Genomic DNA, 19889 nt, shown 5'->3' on the forward strand with positions numbered 1-19889 from the left:
TGACAAAGTGCTCATTCACTCCTGAAGTGTCTGCCTCACTGGCACCCAGGACAGGACACTTTGCTAATTCTTCCTTATGGGACTGTTCCAGGCTCTGTCCTTGGGCCCTTCCCTTCTCCACCTGTCATCAACACCTTTTTACCTCACCGATCGCCATCACATCACACTAGGTACACATTTTAACACCGCCAGCCTGGATCCCTCTCCTGACCTTCGGACATTTATATACAATGTCTACCTGATGCCCCACTTCGAGGTCATATAGCCCCTCAGAATTAACATCCCCATCAAAATCGTGCCCTTGGAGTCCTTTTTATAAGACACCTCCACCCTTCCAGTTATCCAGGGACAACTTCTTGATGTCATCCTTGCTCTTCTCTTTCCTTCAATCCCCACATCCAATAGAAAATCTTGTTAGCTTGATCTTCAAAACGTATTTGAAACACATATCCTCATGACCAACAGTACCTCATGGTCCAAGCCTCCACCACCTCCTCCCTGGAGCATCCGTTAGCACCTTCCTAATCTCTCTGTTGTTGTCCTGGTCCCAATCTGGTCTATTTTTAACAGAGTAGCCATGGAGATCCTGCTAAAATGAAAGTCCTATCATGTCTCCTCTCTGTTCAAAGGGTTCTGGATTCTCCCATTGGTCTGCAAGACCCCTCATTGTCTGTACCATCCTCCCAGCTGCTCCTCTTTCCTCTGCCTCCCACTGCTTAAACACTGGTCTTCTTGTCATTTTCATTTGCACACCAGGCCTGCTTCTGCCTCAGGGCCATTGCACTCATGGTTCCCTTTATTCTATCTTCCTGGGATCTTTTGCTTTTAGCTGAACAGAGAGCAGGCTTCTTCTCTGCCCTCAGATCTTTGCTCAAACATCACCTTCTCACACTATTCAATGTGGAAATCCACCCCAAAATGTCTCATACTTCTTTCCCTGTATTATTTTCCTCCAAACATAAACCACCATCCACCATGCTTTAATTTTATTTATTATTGGTTTCTCTTTATTTATATCTTTGTTGTCTCTAGGATGACAGCCACTTGAGGACAGAGATTTTCGAGGTCATGTTCACCAAGGCACCCTGTACCTATGACAATGCTGGCATGTAGTAGGTGTTCAGCAGTATTTGGTGAAGGCATCTACGAATAAAGGACTGAATGAAACTCCTCTGCTCAAAACCATACACTGAATGTTAAACACACACACACACATATAAACCACACACACACACACATTCACACACATACACGCACAACACAGATGACATTTCAGACTGGTCTTGAAGAATGAGCAAGACTTGTGTAGGCAGAAATGGGGAAGGAAGGGCATTTCAGAAGTAACTGCATATGCAAAGTTATAGAGTCGCAGAGGGCTTGGCTGGGTTGGGTGTGGTGAGACATTGCGTCATGCAGGGGGAGGGAGGGATCTGGCTGGGAGTTCCAGCAGGGGCAGGTCATGCGAGGCTTTGAAATCCAGGCTATGGCATTTGTACCTATTTTCCAGCCGTGGAAAGGAAACATCAGTGCTCAAACTGTGGAGGAATGTAATGATAAATTGCACCTGGAAGCACTGTCTGGAGGTCTGGGTTGGGAGATAGATGGGAGGCAGGGAGGTGAGGTGGGCTCAGTGATGGAGGGAAGAGCTGAGGCCACAGGAATGACCAGGGTCAGTGTGGAGTAAAGAAGGGCATCAACATGAGCTGTGCTGAGAAGGAAGGATGGACAAGTTTAGTGAGTTATTAGATCTAGGAGAAGGAAGGGAGGACAGAGTGGAGAATGACACCCTGTTTTCAGCTTGAGAGACTGCAGTCAGCTGAGTCATTGGAATGATGACAGCCAACAGGAGAAGTGGGTTGGGAAGGTAGATGGGCAGCTCAATATCAGCCATGCTGAGTGGAACAATCATGAGGGCCATCCTGGGGAAGGTGTCTAGGCGGGATGTTGGGAAGTGAGATGCCCATATCACTCACCTGAGAGACTAACCCATGAATGTGTTTGCATCCTCCATGCCTGTGTCCTCCATGCCCACTGCTGGCCCAGCTGCTGTATTCCTGCAGGATCTCATGCTGAGTGAAGACAGCAGAGAGCCTCTCAGTCTGGCCAGATAGGGGATAGTGGGCAGACGGACTCTCTGTTCCCTCCTAAGGATCTGGAGGGTGACTGAGGTAGGATAGGACAGAGCTACCCCAGAGACCTCCTTGATGAGAGCTGAGATCCAGGCCTGACTATTTTTGGCATATGTGGAATTCTCATCACCAGTGCATTCTCCCACCTGGCTCCAGGCCCCCTTGACCCATTGGAGCCCCTCTGGTACTTGGTTCTTGGGTTCAGTGACCTTCCCTCTGCCCTCCCCATGTGTCCCCTTCCTCCCGGGAGTGGTGCTCACATGAAGTAGGTGAGGCAGAGGCAGGGGGGGCAAGGTCTTGACTGTGAGTGCCCCAACGGCCATCAGAACCACGTCTGCTATGGTCCCAGGCATCCCTGTGGGGGGGTGAGAGGGGGACTGAGTTACCCCACACAAAACTCCTGTGTCCTTCTGCTCCCAATAGGACTGGACATTTGTTCTCCAGGTCCCTCAGGCATCACTGGATGTGGGCCACATGCATCCAGGCCTCACCTGACCCACAGCCTGATGTCCAAGAGGTGGAGAGAGGGCTCTGGGTCCCACAGGTGAGTCTGAGCCCAGAGGTGTGGTCCCTGCTGAGCCACAGGGGTCTGTTCAGTTAGGCTCAGATGAGCTAGGGGTTACAGGTGTGTGGGGTCAGGTGTGAAGCCCTTTGATGATCACTCTGCAGGGAGAGACTCAGGGAGACTTGCTGGGAACCCAGTGGGTTCTGAGCTTGGCAGGTGAATTCTCCTTCATCCCTGATTTGTACTTGAGGCAGCTCCAGGACCCCAGGGTTCGAGGGCTGTGAGGGGTTCGGAGCTAGGCTCTCCTGGAACCAGCTCAGCCTGGCAGGTGGATTGCTGTTGGCAACACAGACAAGGTGTGGGACTGGCCCTCCTGGGCTGGTAGTGATCAGCCATTTCCTAGGACTGTAGATTCTGGCAAGAAAGAGAGGGCAAGAGAGAGAGAGAAACAGACAGACAGACAAAGAGGTTGTTATGGATTGAATTGTATCCCCCGAAAGTGTATCTTCGGTGCATGTGAATGTGACCTTGTTTAGAACTGGATTTTTGCTGATGTTATCAGTTAACACGAGGTCATGCTGGAGTGATAGTAGTAGTTGTTGTGGCTAGTTGCCTGAGTCAATTCTGACTCATGGCAACCCCATGTGTTATAGAGTAGAATGCTCTATAGGATTTTTTTGGCTGTAATATTAATGGAAACAGATTGCCAGGTGTTTTCTTCTGTAGTACTGCTGGGTGGGTTCGAACCACCAATCTTTAGGTTAATTGTTGAGTGCAAACCATTTGCACCACCTAGGGACCTTTACTGGAGTGTGGGTCTTAATCAATGAGTGGTGTCCTTATAAAAAGAGAAGAGACATAGAGACAGACACACAGAGAAGGCAGCCATGTAAAGATAGAGGCAGAGATGAGAATGATGCATCTGTAAGCCAAGGAATGGCAAATATTTCTGGGATTCAACGAAGCTAGGAGAGCGGGAGGGAACAGATTCTTTCTCAGATCCCTAAGAAGGAATCAACACAATCAACACCCTAATTTCATACTTCTAGATTCCAAAACTGTGAGACGGTAAATTTCTGTTGCTGTAAGCTACCCAATTCATGATAATTTGTCATGGCCACCCTAAGAAACTGACACAGAGGTGAGGAGAAAGAAAAGGTACAGAAAGAGACAGGGCAAGGGGGACAGAAACAGACATGTAGATACGGAATGAGAGCAATGAGACTCTGTACAAGGGATCCAGAGAGGGAGTGAGCCCAGAGCCCAGAGCCTGGTGGAGGCCTTGTTTTCTCCACAAACAACAATGTAGATTCATTTCTGCACTGATAGAAAGCACAGCATGGGGCGGTCCTGACATCATAGGATGCCCAGACAAATTGTTTGTCTTTCCTTGGATCCATGTCCTTTTTGCTGTTCTGCCTTCAGAATCCAGATTTATTCCAAGGATTCTAGTCTCTTAAATCAATAACCTAATTTTACAACTTGAGTAACTAGAAAAAGAAGAATAAGCCCAAAGCTACCAGGAAGAAGGAAACGACATAGATCACAGTGGAGATAAGTGAAGTAGAGAATAGAAAAATAATGGATCTTATTTTTAAAGATCAAGAAAATTTAGCTAGACTGACAAAGAAAAAAAGAAAGATGCAAATAACTAAAATCAGAAATAAAACTGGTGACATTACTATGGACCTTACAGAAACAAAAAGGCTTATTAGAGAATACTATGAATAATTGTGTGCCAACAAATCAGATGACCTAGACTACATAGACAATTTCCTAGAAACACAAACTATGCAAATTGACTCAAGAAGAAATAGAAAATATCAACACACTCATAAAAAGTAAAGAGATTAAATGAGCAATTAAAAAAACCCCAGCAAAGAAAAGTCCTGGACCAGATAACTTCACTGCGGAATTCTACCAAACATTAGAGAAGAATTGACATCAACACTTCTTAAATTCTTCCAAAAAATAAAAGAGGAGGGGACACTAACTAATTCTATGAGGACTACCTTACTCTGATTCTAAGGCCAAAGATACCACAAGAAAGAAAACTACAAATCAACATTCCTTATGAATATATATACAAAATTTATCAATAAAAGACTAGCTAATGGTATCAATAGTATATTAAAAGTATTGTACACCATGACCAAGTGGAATTTATCCGAGGAATGCAAAAATGGTTCTACATAAGAAAAGCAACAAGGTAATACACTACACTAATGAAGAAAAAGAACCACTTGATTGTCTCAGTTGATGCAGAAAAGGCATTTGACAAAATTCAATACCCTTTTCTGATAAAAACACTCAATAAATTAGGAGTAGAAGGGAAATTTCTCAACATGATTAAGGGCATTTATGAAAAACCTATAGTTAACATTGTGCTCAATTGTAAAAATCTGAAAGCTTGCCATCTAGGTCAGGAACAAGACAAGGATGCCTGTTTTCCCCATTGCTACTCAATATTGTGCTGGAAGTTCTGGCCAGAGAAATTAGGCAAGAAAAAGAAATAAAAAGTATCCAGACTGGAAAGGAAGAAGTAAAACTATATCTTCACAGATGACATGGACTTACAGAAAAAGAATTCCAAAGAAACCACAAAAAAAGTGTTAGAGCTAATAAATGAAATCAGAAAAGTTGTAGGGTACAGATCAACACGTTAAAATCAGTTGTGTTTAAACGAACAATCTGCAAAGGAAATTAAGAAAACAATTCAATTTTTAACAGCACCTAAAAGAATGAAATACCTAGAAATAAATTTAACCAGGGAGGTAAAACCTTGTTCACTGAAAACTAGAAAACGTTACTGAAAGAAATTAAAGGCCTAAATAAATAGAAGGACGTTCATGTTTATGGATTGGAAGTATTAATACTAAGATATCAATACTACCTAAAGTGATCTATAGATTCAACATAATCCCTATAAAAATTCCAGCAGTTTCTTTCTTTCTTTCTTGCAGAAACGCAAAAGCCAATCCTCAGATTCCTGTGGAATTACAAGCGCCCTCAAATAGCCAAAGCAATCTTGAAAAAGAAGAACAAAGTAGGAGGGCTCACAATTCCCAATTTAAAAACCTACTATAAAGCTACAGTAATCAAAGCAATCTGTTACTGGCATAAGGGTAGACATATAGACCAATGGAATACAACTGAGAGTCCAGAAATAAAACCAAACATCTATGGACAATTGCTTTTCAACAAGCATGCCAAGCCTATCCAATGGAAAAGGGGTAGTCTCTTCAATAAATGGTGCCGGGACAACTGTATCTCCACATGCAAAAGAATGAAGTTGGTCCCACGACTCATACCATATGTGAAAATTAACTCAAAATAGATCAATGCCCTAAATATAAGAACTCAAACCATTAGATTTTTAGAACAAAACATAGGGGTAACTTTCAGACCTAGTTTTCAACACTGAATTTTTTAGATATGACAGCAGAAGCATGAGCAACAAAAGACAAAATAGAGAAATTGACCTTCATCAAAATTAAAAACTTTTGTGTGTCAAAGGACTTTATCACAAAAGTGAAAAGACAGTCTAGGGAGTGGGAGAAAATACTTTGGAGCCATGTATCTACAAAGGTTTAATGTAAAGAATATATAAAGAATTTTTACAACTCAACAACAAAATGACAAAGAATCCAATTGAAAAAATGGGCAAAGGACTTGATTAGACATTTCTCCGAAGGTGATATACAAATGGCCAATAAGCACATGAACAGATGGAAATGTAAATCAAGAACACAGCAAAATACTACTTCACAACCACTAGGATGGCAATTATGAGAAAATAGGAAAATAACAAGTGTTGGAAGGATGTGGAGACTTGGAGTCCATCCACTTCTGATGGAAATGTAAAATGGTGCAGCCATTACGGAAAACCATTTGGCAGTTCCTTAAAAATTTAAACATAGAATTACCATATAACCCAGCACCTGCACACCTACGTAAATTCCCAAAAGATATGAAAGGACGGACTCAGTTGATACTCTGCACCAGTGTTTACTGCAGCATTATTCAAAATAGTTGAAAGGTGGAAAGAACCTAAGTGTCCATGATGAATGGATAAACCAAATGTGGTATATCCAACAGTGGAATATTCCTCAGCCATAAGAAGGAGAGCAGTTCTGATATGTGCTACAACATGGATGAACCTTGAAAACATTATGCTAAGTGAAATAATTCAGATACAAAAAGACAAATATTTTCCTGGCACTTAAATGAAATTTTCTGAAAAGGCCGGTGCATTGAGACAAAAGTTTACCTGTGGTTACTGAGGACGGAGTTGGGGAAATGCGGAGTTATTAAGAAAGGGGTACTGAGTTTCTGTTAAAGGAAATGAAAATCATTTGGAAAGTGATATCGGTGATGTTTGCACAAAATGGTGGACGTAATTAATTTCACTGAATTCTACACTTAAAAATGGCAAGTATTTTGTTATGTACATTTTGGCACAATAAAAACAAAACAAACTACACAGAGCTATCAATATTCGCCTGATAATGGCAAAGATCGAAAGGTTTTGCTTCACACTGGGTTGATAAAGCTGGGTGGGAATGTAAACTTGATCAGCCTCAATACAGAGTAATTCGGCCCCATCTCTCAAAATTAGAAAGAATGTATCATCCAGCCACTTTGCTTAGGGAATTTATCCCACAGACATACACACGCACTTCTAAAAGTAGATACAAGTAGATCAAATATACAAGATCACTCATGGTGTTCATTTCTTTTTTCTTAGTGGAAAAACTTAGTGTCATCGTTTTCCTTTAATAGGAGATGTACACAGAACTAAAGTCCATCCATGCAGAGGGATACTGCAAAGTCAGAGGTAAAAATGAGGACAGTGTTTACTACCGATGTCAAATGACCTCTTGGACACATCAGGTGGACAAACCAAACACAGAGCAGAACTGTTCCCTTCTGGGGAGGGGAGCTGGCCATCTGGGGATAAACTGTATCGGGCATTTTAAATTTTTCCAAGAGAACATGTTACTCTCCAAAATTACTTTAAGACAATTGGAGGAAATAAAAAGATGACGCTAGGGAATTAATCAGGAGAAGGTTGATAAGGGGCATAAAAGGCGGGTTCTGCTGTATGAATTTGGCATATAGCCGAGGGGGTTGTGGAGAAGTCCGAGGGGAGTAAAGGCAAGCAGGAGTCACAGCAGACAAGGTGCTGAGGATGGAGAGGGACCTCTGGGTCCACCTCTGGTCACCAGTGTGAGTCCAGGAAGAGGCAGAGGACCCTGGCCCAGCCTCTGCTCCTGACAACCCCAGGGAGGAGAGGTGCTTCCTATCTGTACCATTTCCTCGGGAGGCAGTTATAGTCAAATTCCACGGAGAGTCTGGGAAAGAAAGACACAGCTGATCCACATCAGTGGCAAGGGCTGGGTAGACACTGGCCCTCGATGCAAAGGAGATACAGAAATATGGAAGAGGTGGAGGCAGGGGTCCCCCTGAACCCTAGCCAGCCCAGATTCCAGAACTCAGCATCCCACCCAATGTCCAGGGCCCTGACCCCCTCCAATCCCTGCTGCCCTTGGGATACCCCATCAGGGACCTGGGCATCCTGGCTCAGAACTCACAGCACACGCTGAGTTGGATGGTCTTCGTCATGATCATGCTAGTTCCTGAGAACTTCACCTGACAAGCGAGGCTGGTGCCATGGTCCTGGGGCCGTGGAGTAAGGGTGAGCAGTGAGGAGCAGAGGATAGTGGGGCCCAGGGAGCTGAGGATATCTCCTATCAGGACAAAGTGGGGGTTGTCCTCTGATCACAGGCCCAGGGCATAGTTCAGGTCGTGTTCCTGTGGTGGCTGGATTCCAGGTACCCTGGATCTGGACAAAGGGGGTCTGGGTCAGAGCTGTTGAGAGATGGGGAGACACAGGATCAAGAGGGAGGCATTCCAAGGTGTGTCCCTGAGAGAAGCCTCAGGCTGTAATCCAGCTCCTCCCCTTGCACCCTGCAGGTGTTACTCCCAGCCTCCTCCCAGCATGAGGAATAGGGGGTTCCATCCCACTCCTGCCCTTGGCCCTGTGACCCTCCCTGTGACTTTTCCTGGAGTCTATTCCTTACCTGTCACATGCACAGACAGCTGGTTAGATGTGTAAGAATGTTTCACAGTATTTCCTCTCTCCACCATAAAGAAGTATGACCCCTTGTCCTTCTTCCAGGCATCTCTGATGCTCAGGGAGCAGTTATTGGTCTTGAGGTCCTCAAAGAGGTGGAATCGACCCTTGGTTTCCTCTTGCACTTTTCGAGCTGGGTTGTTTGTGGCCACTGGAGCATCCTTGTTAACATTGGCCCCTTTCTGGAACCAGTAGCCGTAAGCAGGGGTAGAGTCAGTCCAGCCGTTCCCAGCGGTAGCCTCTTCACTTCCAGCTGGAATCTCGAATCCTGAGACATGGACCCTGTAGGGACACATGGGTGACCCGCAGCTCCAGCCCAAGCCACCACTGCTTCTTCCCCTCTGCCACTCACCTTCCCATAGCATGGGCAGCAGCAGCAGCAGCATGTCTGGGTTGGAGGCGTCAGGTCCCTCCAGGGAAAGCTTATTTCTCAGGGTTCTCTCAGGGAACTAAGATCTGGAAGTGAAAGCAGAAACAGGAACGTGGGGATGGAGTAAGAACAGTGACCAATGACCATCCACAGAGAAGGAACCTCAGACCCAGACACTGTCAGGGCTGATTAGCCCTGGGAAACCAGCCATCACCTCCTCCACTTCCACCTGAGTGTGACCCTAATAGCTCACAACCTGTTTTCTTCTTTTCAAAATGGATGATGTAGAGCTTGACATAAGTAATGCCAGAATGATACTCTAAGTAATCTATACTTTTTTTTTTTTATTATTGCACCAGCTGCATTGGTCTTTTTCCAAAGGGGTGCAGAGCACTCTCAGTTTCTGTGGCCTTGGTCCCTCTCCTCTTCTTTGTTCTCATGAGAAATGGCCTTCAGCCTGTGAGACAGCAGCTAGGAAGACTGCCTGGTGCTTTTGGTCTGCAATTTTTTCTTGCTCCTTATCTCAGTCAGAATGGACTTGGCAGGCCAGTTCCACTAGCCGAGAGATTCTTATGTAAGTTTTTTCAGCCTGTTACAAATATTATACATTAGAGTCCAGATGTCCGAAACACACACCTTCAGTTTAATAGTTTCCTGCAGTTGTTTTGTGATGTATATGACCATCCATGGGCTACATGCTTAAAAACATTAGGTAATCCTTGCCAAAATGATATATAAGCTCTGATGTAAAAATTGCTTTTGGGGGACTCCATAAAGGAGAGTCTGCATTGCTGTCGGCACCTCCCCCCCACCATTGGTATCATCTCCTAATAAAACTTTCTCTCTCTTTCTGACTTGGAGTACGTTTCATTGGCTCGACTGCTCCAAGGCATGCACCCCAATCAGGTTAACATGAGGAACCCTAAGGCCAGAGAAGGTGAGAGACGTACCCAAGTTCACATCCAACGTAGGGCCTGGTCCAAGTCTCCTGTCTCCCTGTCAATGCCTTTCCCTTTGGGTGTCATGCCATTATGCCTGTAATATGAAAATGGGTCCCATCTGGCCCAACCTTACTGAGTCATGGGCTCTAGGGATTTGTAGAGGTCAGTCCTGCTGGGGTGGGGCCTAGGAGAGACTTGGGAGCTGAGATCAGGAACATGAGAGATGGAGAGGCCAAGGTGTGTGAGGGAGGCAGCTTCTCCTCTCTCTCCCTCCCTCCCTCCCTCAGCACCCATGTGGTGGGTGCCCCCTCTCTACACAATAAATTGAACACAACCCACCCAGATGCTGCTTTCTAGGAGTCACTGTCCAGTGGGGAGTTATTATGTCTTCTGGCATCTGGGGCTCCCCCGAAAAGAGCTGTGACGGAGGACCCACAGGCAGGGGTGGGATCATTCCCTCCAAGTTGGAGGCTTCATTCTCAGGAGGACTGGGCAGAGAGTACACTTCGACTCTGGGGCCATGGAGGTAGGGATTCCATGTGCTAATACTCACCAAGGACATAGAGGAGAGTCCAGGTCATAGGAAGCCCCAATGACTGAAACCATATCTGTACAAGGCATGTGGTAGGGAAGAAAGTGGTAAGAGAAGGGGCATATTTGGGAAGGGATGGCTGCGTCTGGGTGCTAGGACTGACCTCTTCCCCACTGTTGACTCACCTGGCCAGGCCACATTTTTCTTTGTTAGTCTAGGACAGGGGGTTGGCAAATACTTTCTATAAAACGTTTGCAGACCATTAGGTGCTGGATTGCAACTATTCAACTCTATTCTTTTAACATGAAAGCAACCATAGAGAATACAGAAATGAATGAGTGTGGCTGCTATCCAATAATAGCTGTATTTTTCAAATCCATCTCTTTACATTTTTATTTTAAAAAAGAAATGAAAAAGGGAACAACGAACCCAAACCAAAAACAAATAAACAAAAAGGCTGCCACTTGTCTCTCTGTCTAGGCAGCTCCGCATAGCAGGTTAATAAGAAGTCAGTTTCTTCATACTGTCTTTGTTGTGGCTGTGCTTTGTTTAAACACATCACTGGGTGTGAAAGGCTCTAATATGCAGCAGAGTAAAAGAAAAACAACAAATGAATGAGAGTTCCAACTTATCCACCTCCTCACAAACACTTGTTATTTTCCATTTTTCTGAAAATAGCCTTCCTAAATGGCGTCAGGAGTCCCTGGGTGGTCCAAACAATTAAGCATTTGACTACTGGCTGGAAGGCTGCCAGTTCAAAGCTACCCAGAGGTACCTTGGAGGACAGGGCAGGTGATCTGCTTCTGAAAGGTCACAGCCTTGAACACCCTGTGAAGCACATTTCTATTCTGCAATACATGGGGTTGCCATGACTCAGAATTGACTCCACAGCAACTAACAAGAGTTGGGTGTGAAGGGATATCTCACTGTGGTGTTGATTTGCATTTCTCTAATGACTAATGGTGTTGAACATTTTTTTCTTGTCCTTTTAGTCATTTGTATATCTTCTTTGGAGAAAAGTCAAGTCTTCTGTCCATTTTTCAATTGGGTTGTTTATCTTTTCTTGTTGAGTTGTAGGAGTTTCTTGTATATTCTGGATATTAAACCCTTATCAGATATATGGTTCTTGAATATTTTCTCCCATTCTGTAGGGTAGGTTGCCGCTTCACTTCTTGATAAAGTCCTTGGGTGCACAAAAGTTTTAATTTTGATGAAGTCCGATTTAACTGTTTTGTCTTTTGTTGCTCTTGCTTTTGGTGTCCTATCAAAGTATCCGTTGTTAAAAATAGATCCAGAAGCATTTGTCCTTTGTTTCTTGCAGCCCTGGCCTCGCTCTGGCCTATTCTTAACAGAGCAGCTATGGGGATCCTACTAAAATGAAAGTGCAATCATGTCTCCCTTCCCCTCAAAGCCTTCCTGATTCTTCCATTGGCCTGCAAGATCCATCAAGGTCTGCACCATCTTCCCAGCAGCTCCATCCTCCTTTGCCTCCCTCTGCTTCAAACACTGGCGTTATTTCCACAGCACCCCAGGCCATCTTTCTGCCTCAAAGCAATTCTACTCACAGATCCCTTTTTTCCCTCTTCCCGGGATCTTTCGCTCTTAGATAAACATGGAGCCTGTTTCTTCATCACCCTCAAGTCTTTACTCAAACGTAACCTCCCCACCATCTCAAATGTGGAAAACCACCCCCGATATGTCTTAGGCTGAATTCTCTGTTTCTTAGGCTGAGTTCTCTAGAGAAGCAAAACCAGTAAGGTGTATAAATATATAATAACCAAAACTAAACCCATTGCCGTCTAGTCGATTCTGATAGCAACCCTATAGGGTTTCCAAGGAGCACCTGGTGGATTCAAACTGCCAACCTTTTGGTTATCAGCTGAACTCTTAACCACTGTGTCACCAGCGTTTCCAAATATGTATATAGAGAGATTTTTATCAAGGAAATGGCTCAAGTAGTTGTAGAGGCCGGAAAGTCCCAAGTCCACGGGTCATGACAGAGGCTTATCCTGACTCACATAGCTGCTGGGGTGGGCAAATCCAAGCTCAGTGATCAGGCTACAGGCCTCTGGCTCACAGTCTGTGGAGAACAATGAATCCCAAGGTCAGCAGGCAAGATGGCAGGTAACCTGCTAGCTCAAGTCCTAAGAACCAGAGGTCATATGAACAGAAGCCAGCCACAGAGTCTAAAGCAAGCAAAAGCCCACGAGCCTTGCCAGAGAGTCCACCTATATTGAATGCAGGCCACACTCCCAAGGAAACTCCCTTTCAAATGATTGGCTACTCACAGCAGATCCCATCATGGAGGTAATCATATTATATCAGATCTCATCATGGAAGTGATTACATCATTATACAACTGCCAGACTACATCATAACTGCCAAACCACTGAGAATCATGGCCCAGCCAAGCTGACAAACAACTGTCCGTAACGATCACATCCTGCATACTATGAGATGCCATAAATCTGAGAAAAAAACATGCTATTTGAGGAAGAACAATTATGGGGAAGATAGAATAAAGGTTAATCTAAACTTACACTAACAAAGCTTTTATTAAAAGCTTTGAATGGGTCAAGATGATTCACAAGTAAATTAGCTGCCGGTAGAAAGCTCAACAATCTTTAAAAGAATACTAGAATATCCAGATAATCAACAATATAACATAACATCCAGCATCCTTCCCAAAATTAGCAAAGAAGCTATAAAATGTGAGCCATGACAAGGAGAAAAGCAGTCAGTAGAAACAGGGCTCAGCTGGGTGAGACATTCAAGACAGACTATGCAAATAAAAATATGCAAATAGGTGGCAGTTAATGCTATCAGCTGAAGTAGAATTTGACCAGAGAGGCTCCACATGGCTTCTCTCTGTGTATCTTGGACTCCTCTCAGCTTAATGGCTGGGTTATGCAAGGGGACACCAAAAGATTGAGCCTTCCAAGACACCCAGACAAAAGCTTCAAAGCTTCTTGTGTCCTATCCTGGGACATTACAGTGTCACTATCTTCATTCTCTAGGTTTTTCTTCCCTTTTATGTCCTGTAATTTGCGTAAAACATTCATTTGTAGGTTCTTTAGAATTTTCTACAACCATAATCATGTCACCTGCAAATAAAGGAAGTTTTAATTTTTTTTCTCTAAACTGACTGCCTTTTATTTCTTTCTGTACTTCACTGTAAATAAGAGAAAACTGTTCAACAGAAGAAGTGAGAACTGATCTTCTTGCCTTGATCCCATCCTTACGGGGACAGTTTTCAACATTTCACCATTAACTATGATGCTAGAAGCAGGTCATAGATGCCCATGATCAGATTGAAGAAGTTCTCTTCTGGTTCTATTTTGCTGAGTTTCTAAAAAATCATAAACGTCTACTAATTTTTTTCAAATGCTTTTTCTGCAGTAATTGACAGGCACATGTGACTTTTCTCTTTTATGATGTTAAGGTGATAAATGATACTGATTTTCGAATGTTAAACCCCACTTGGTCATGATGTATCATATACATTATACATGTTGAATTAAATTTACTAATATTTAAGTAAGAATTTTTCTATGTTCATGAAGAGTATTGGTCTGCAATTTTCTTTTCTTGTAATGTCCTGGTCAGGTTTTTGTATCAGGCTTACACCTGGCTTCATGAAATGAGGCACCCTCCTCCTTTATTTACTAAGAAAGCTTGGGAAAGTTTGGCATTGTTTCTTCCTTAAGTGTTTCATAGAATTCCACATGCAATGACATCCTGATTAATTCAATTATCACCTGTGGAGACTGTGATGAAGAGACTATGAAGCAAATACCTTGAAGGACAAAGTGACTACTGTTATTCATTGCTATGGTGGCAATAATGACTACAAAGACTAAGTGGTGGACTCTCTGATCATAACTGTACTGGAAAAATATACACAAAGCAAATTATAAGTTCACTTCTTATCTCTTATGTCATGTCATAGTCAAAAACTACATAATCTGGATTTTTGAGGAGTTTTTTATATACTATATTTCATCAGGTGCTCTAAATTATTTCCCAAATATGACCTTAAGGCTTCAAGTTTTGTGTTAATTGCAGTGCTAGGGAAAGCTCTGAAACAGGTTGAGATTGTACAACCTGCATACCCTCTCCACCTTGGCTGTCTCCCTCCACCCCACAAGCATACTCACTCTCACCTGAAGATGAGGAAAAGGCAGAGGAGCTAGGGCCATGCTGCTAGCTCCTCCCAGGACTTCTGAACATGACCTGGGTTCTGGTTTTCCTACAGATAATCCAAAAAAAAAAAAAAAAAAACCAGTGCAAGGCTCGATTAAATGCCAATTCCAACACACAGCATCCTCCAAACCAGCCACTCCTCTCTGCCCTCAATTAGTGTGTCTGATGCCCACCCAGGACTCAGTCACTTGGCATTCCTTCGCTCTGTAGACCCTGAGCCAGCCTCTTTGCAACACACCACACAACCCCACCAGCCAAAGGACTGAGGGTCTTATCCCCAGCCACTGTTGTCTTAGCCTTGGGTGCCTCTCCTCCAAGCTCCATCTCTCTGGAGAGGAAGTTCCTTTTCCCTTGAAAACCCTTAACCTGGCAGCAGCAGGACAGTGATTTCTGGGCTCAACAGACATTCTGGGCCTCACAGCAGAGTCTGAGGCCAGGACTGAGCCCAGCACTGAGGCTCAGGTGCTGTTAGCCCAGGGCTGAGAGGAGCTGGAGATGACTACGAAGGAGGTGTTGTTGCTATTTCCCTCCACCAGCCCGTCTCCAACACGCCAGTGCAAGGAGGGGTCCTGCAGGGCTTGGACAGAGCAGCCGCAGCACACACCCTCAGCCTCCCAGGAGCAGAAGGGACTGAGAAGCTGTGGGAGATCTTTGGGGAGGAAGGAGAGGGCTCAGCAGGGGACCTCTTGTGTCTCTAATACCATGGAGTCCTTCCCCAGCTGCCTCCAAACTCACAGTGAACAGAGACATTCAGAAGAACATGCTGGGAGCCCAGCTGGTTTTGAGCTTGGCAGGTGAACACTCCTTCTTCTCCAGTCCCTGCTTGAGGCAGCTCCATGTATCCAGGGTTGGTGATGAGGGTGGTGTTCAGGGTTGGGGACTCTCAGAACCAGCTCAGCTCTACAGGGAAATTGCTATCAGTAACACAGACCAGATGCAGGGACTGGCCCTCCTGGATGGGAAGAGATGACGCATTTCCCAGGATCTTGAGGGCTTTTTTTTTTTTTTTGAGGGCTTTAGGAGACAGAGAAATATATGGAAAGGGAGAAAAAGAAATACAGAGAGAGAGAGAGAGAGAAATATGGTGGGCAAAAGACATGGAGAGAGAGAGATGAAGAAAAAGAGAAATATGGAGAGAGACAGAGAAAGTGAGCATTATGGGACACTGACAGCCCTGTCCTCTTCTCTCTGCCAGAGTCAAGCCTATTGTCCCTTTCCTACCCTGGTGTCCACACTAACCCTGGGGAGGCCTGAAACCCTCAGGAGAGGCTCAGATCATTTTCCTAGAGTTTCCCCAGTGCCGTCGAGTCGATTCCGACTCATAGCTACCCTAGAGGACAGAGTAGAACTGCCCCATAGAATTTCCAAGGAGTGCCTGGCGGATCTGAACTGCCAACCTCTTGGTTAGCAGCCGTAGCACTTAAGCACTACGCCACCAGGCTTTCCTGATGGAGGACAGAGGGCCTCAAACAGGGATACAGTAAACAAAAGCAGTTAATGGGCCAAGAAAGAACTTAAGGAATATCAGGAGAAGGAGAAACACGAATGAAGGTGAAATGAGAGGAATAGGGCACCTTCTGTCCGAATTTGCAAAAGACAGTTGTGGGTGAGCAAAAGACTGACTTTCAGGAGTTGTCGGAAGTGGGGGCTTTCTCCCTCTGCTCACCCCACATCTGGCCTGGTTAGCTGGTGTTAAGGATTGACTTGTGTCCCCCCAAAACATGTGTTGTAAATCTAACCTCTGCCTGTGGTTATAATCCCATTTATGAATGAGCTATGTTTGTTATCTTAATGAGGCAGGAATAGGTTTTGTTCAAGAGGATTAGGTTATATTTGTTATGTTAATGAGGCTGGATTAGCGTATATCCTGAGTCAATCTCTTCTGACATACAAAAGAGAGTAAACAAGCAAGCTAAATAGCAGAGATGGGGAACAGAGATACCAAGTCACATGAAGATTGCCCAGGACAGAAGCTCAAAGAGAAAAGGACAAGAGCAGAGCCACGCCAGGAGAGAGAGAAAGACTTCCCCTAGGGTCGGCATCCTCAATTTGGACTTCTAGCCTCCTAAACCAAGAGAAAATAAACTTCTGTTTATTAAAGCCACCCACTTGTGGTGTTTCTGGAATAGAAGCACTAGATAACTAAGACAGCAGCTTTCTCGTACTCCATGCAGTCCTTGGTTATTTGGAGCTCTGAGACATAATGTCTGTGCTGAGTTGGCAGAAAATCCACTTCCATCCAGCCCTGGAGAGGAGCAGTTCTTTCCTACCTGTGCTGTTTCCTTGGAAAACTCTGATAACCCCGTTCTGTGGAGCATCTGGGACAGAAAATGTGGCAGCCTCGTCATCTGTGATGGGAAATGAGAGGCCATTGGGCCTTTCCCTTAGAAGCCATGGAAACAGGTAAGGAAGCTCCTTCCTGCTTGCCTCCCAGGTTCCAGTCGTCAAGCCGTGGCCCAGCCCCACCAAGGCCCCACACCCTCAGTGACCCAGTTGACCCCACTCAACACCCACAGGAGACATTGAGCTGGACGGTCCTCTTAACAGTCACACCAACTGCAGGGAAGGTCACCTGACGTGTGAGGCTGGTGCCATGGTCCTGGGGTCTTGGGGAGAGGGTGAGCACCGAGGAGAGGTGGGTCCTGGGGTTCAAGTAGGTGAGGGCAGCTGAGTTCCAGGAGAAGATGGGGGGCGTCCCCTGCTCACAGGCCCAGGGCACAGTGCAAGTCAGATTCCTGGGGCGGTCAGACTCCAGAATTCCTGAGAACTGGATATTGGGTGATTGAGTCAGGGCTGGGGAGGAGAAAGGGGAGATGAGAGCCCCTCAGCATGTTGTCAGCCAGCCCCAGGGTCTTGTCCTGACTCTCTCCACCCCCATGAGGAACAGAACCATCTATTTTCTACTTCTGATGCACCACACCCTAGGACCTTTTTTCTGGGCCCCTACCATACCTATCACCTTCAGAGAGATCATCTTATTTTTAAATGAGTATCTCTGAAAAAAGTTCTCCATTCGAAGGAAGTACATGCCATTGTCTGCCATGCTGGCATCTCTGATGCTCAGGGAGCAGTTATTGACCCGAGGATCCCCAAGGAGGAATTGGCCCTGGGTCCTTTCTGCACCTTCTGTCCTGGTTGGTTTGTGGCCACTGGAAGATCACAGCATATATCCCCCTCTGCCCGAAACCAAGACGTGTAGAGATATCCATAGGGAAATTTACAGGGCACAAGGACACACAGGCCCTCCTGCACTATCGTGGATTCGTTTAGTTCCAGCTCGATTCTCCAACTCTGAGTAGGGGAACCTGGGGGAGGGAGAAACTCAGCTTCAAGCTCCAGAACCTTCCCTGAGTGGAATCCCTCACCCCGTCAGCCCACTCACCTGCCCACAACAGGGACAGCAGTTAATTGCAGTGCAAGGGAATTAATTGCAGTGCAAGGTAAAACTCTGAAAAAAATCGAGACTGTAGAGAAAGAAACTTTACAACTTGAGGTTTATGAGTCAGAATATCAAATCATACTTGCAGTGCCTGTGACAATTAAGAATCCTATATGCAGTCTTTGGGGAACTTTGTTCAAAAGTTACGTTCTGTTTTGTTTGTTTTTAGAAAACTGTGGTCCTTTTGAAAAAAGCTCCTGACTCTGGTAGAGAATGAATGCCCGGCCTTAGGATATCAAATGAACATATGATCTGAACTGCCCATCGTGAATTAGGTGTTACATGACTCACTGAACTAAAAGGTTGGGCATCTACAGGAGAAATCCATTATCAAGTGAAATATGTATACGACACTAGGCTTCAGCAGTTCTGAAAGCACAAATAAGTCACCCGAGTAGGTGGCACAGATTCCTATACCACCTGCTCCTGGTGTACTGTCCTATCTATGTGAAATAACACCTACAATCTCATGGACAGTTCTTTATGACCACTGTCTGAGGAAGAAAACATTCCATCTTGGTTTGCAAATGGCTCCTCACAATATGCTGGCACAGCTGGAAGTGGACTGTTACAAACTCAAGTATAGTAAAACTGTAAGACAGTGCTGAAGGGAAGTCTTCCTGGTGGCAGAATTTCATTACTACATTTGGTTGTTCTTTCCATCTGAACTCAGAGATGGCCAGAAATACAGATCGACACTGAATCATGGGTACAGATGTGGGTAACACATTTTTCTGCTTTGTAAAAACATCACATTTATGGAAGTGAAGTGTAAAATGGTGTGGCAGCAGTGTCTGACTTCCTCTAACTTCACAAAGGGGAAAGAGAATCAAGATCAACAATCCAAGACCAATTTCTATGAGGCAGAGGTCAGATACGCTTCCTCTCTCCACCATCTTTACCAATTCTGACACCAACCATCCCTCCCATGGCACTCTCTACTTCTCTAATGAATTGAATAACTCATTGCAATGGCTACACTGAACTCACAGGCAATACCTAGGATTATGGGGTTTATTCGGCATAAGGATCCAGTTCTTCTATCAGGACAGCCTCATCTCAGCTGTGCCCACAGTCATGCCTCTCTCTGGCCCTTTGGATTATGCATACTCAGAAAAGTGTTACAAAGCTATTTTATCTCTGCTGATAGGTGCCCTGAGGCACCCCAGTAAGCCTCAGCCAGAAGCTCTGTGGGTAGGTAAATGTAGCTCAATCAAGTGTCCTGAGGCACCCTACCTCTCCGGCAAGCCTCTCTCACCCTGTGGACCGGGAAGAGCCCACGTCATCTCCTGCGGGTCTCCTTCCAGTCTCCTGGTTCTGCTGCTTCTGCTGCTGCCATTTCTCTGCCACTGCTTTTCACTGTCTTGCTGTCTTCAGTTTTACAGCTTTTTCTCTCTCTGTCTCTTGGTTCCAGGAGCGTCCCGGCACAGGGATCCCAGGTCCAAAGGACACACTCCATTCCTAGTTGTTCTTCACTGGTGGTGGTGAGATCTTCTATTTCCTGCCTCTGGGGTGGCTCATTTCAAGCCTAGCAAGATGGCAAAACTGACCTATCCTTTTGTTAGGGTTCTGTAGACCTTATTGGCATGGTCCTGCCCAATCACTTGGCTGGAAGATACAACAAGACCATGATG

The 19889-nt window shown here is 45.0% G+C and overlaps 1 pseudogene; it reads right to left on the bottom strand.

The window, feature by feature from the left end:
* Positions 1-1742: 1742 nt before the first annotated feature.
* On the bottom strand, positions 1743-19798 carry LOC100664062 (sialic acid-binding Ig-like lectin 12; annotated as a pseudogene).
* Positions 19799-19889: the final 91 nt, after the last annotated feature.

This window comes from Loxodonta africana, chromosome 11 (genome assembly GCF_030014295.1).
Source record: "Loxodonta africana isolate mLoxAfr1 chromosome 11, mLoxAfr1.hap2, whole genome shotgun sequence".
Taxonomy (NCBI): Eukaryota; Metazoa; Chordata; class Mammalia; order Proboscidea; family Elephantidae; genus Loxodonta; species Loxodonta africana.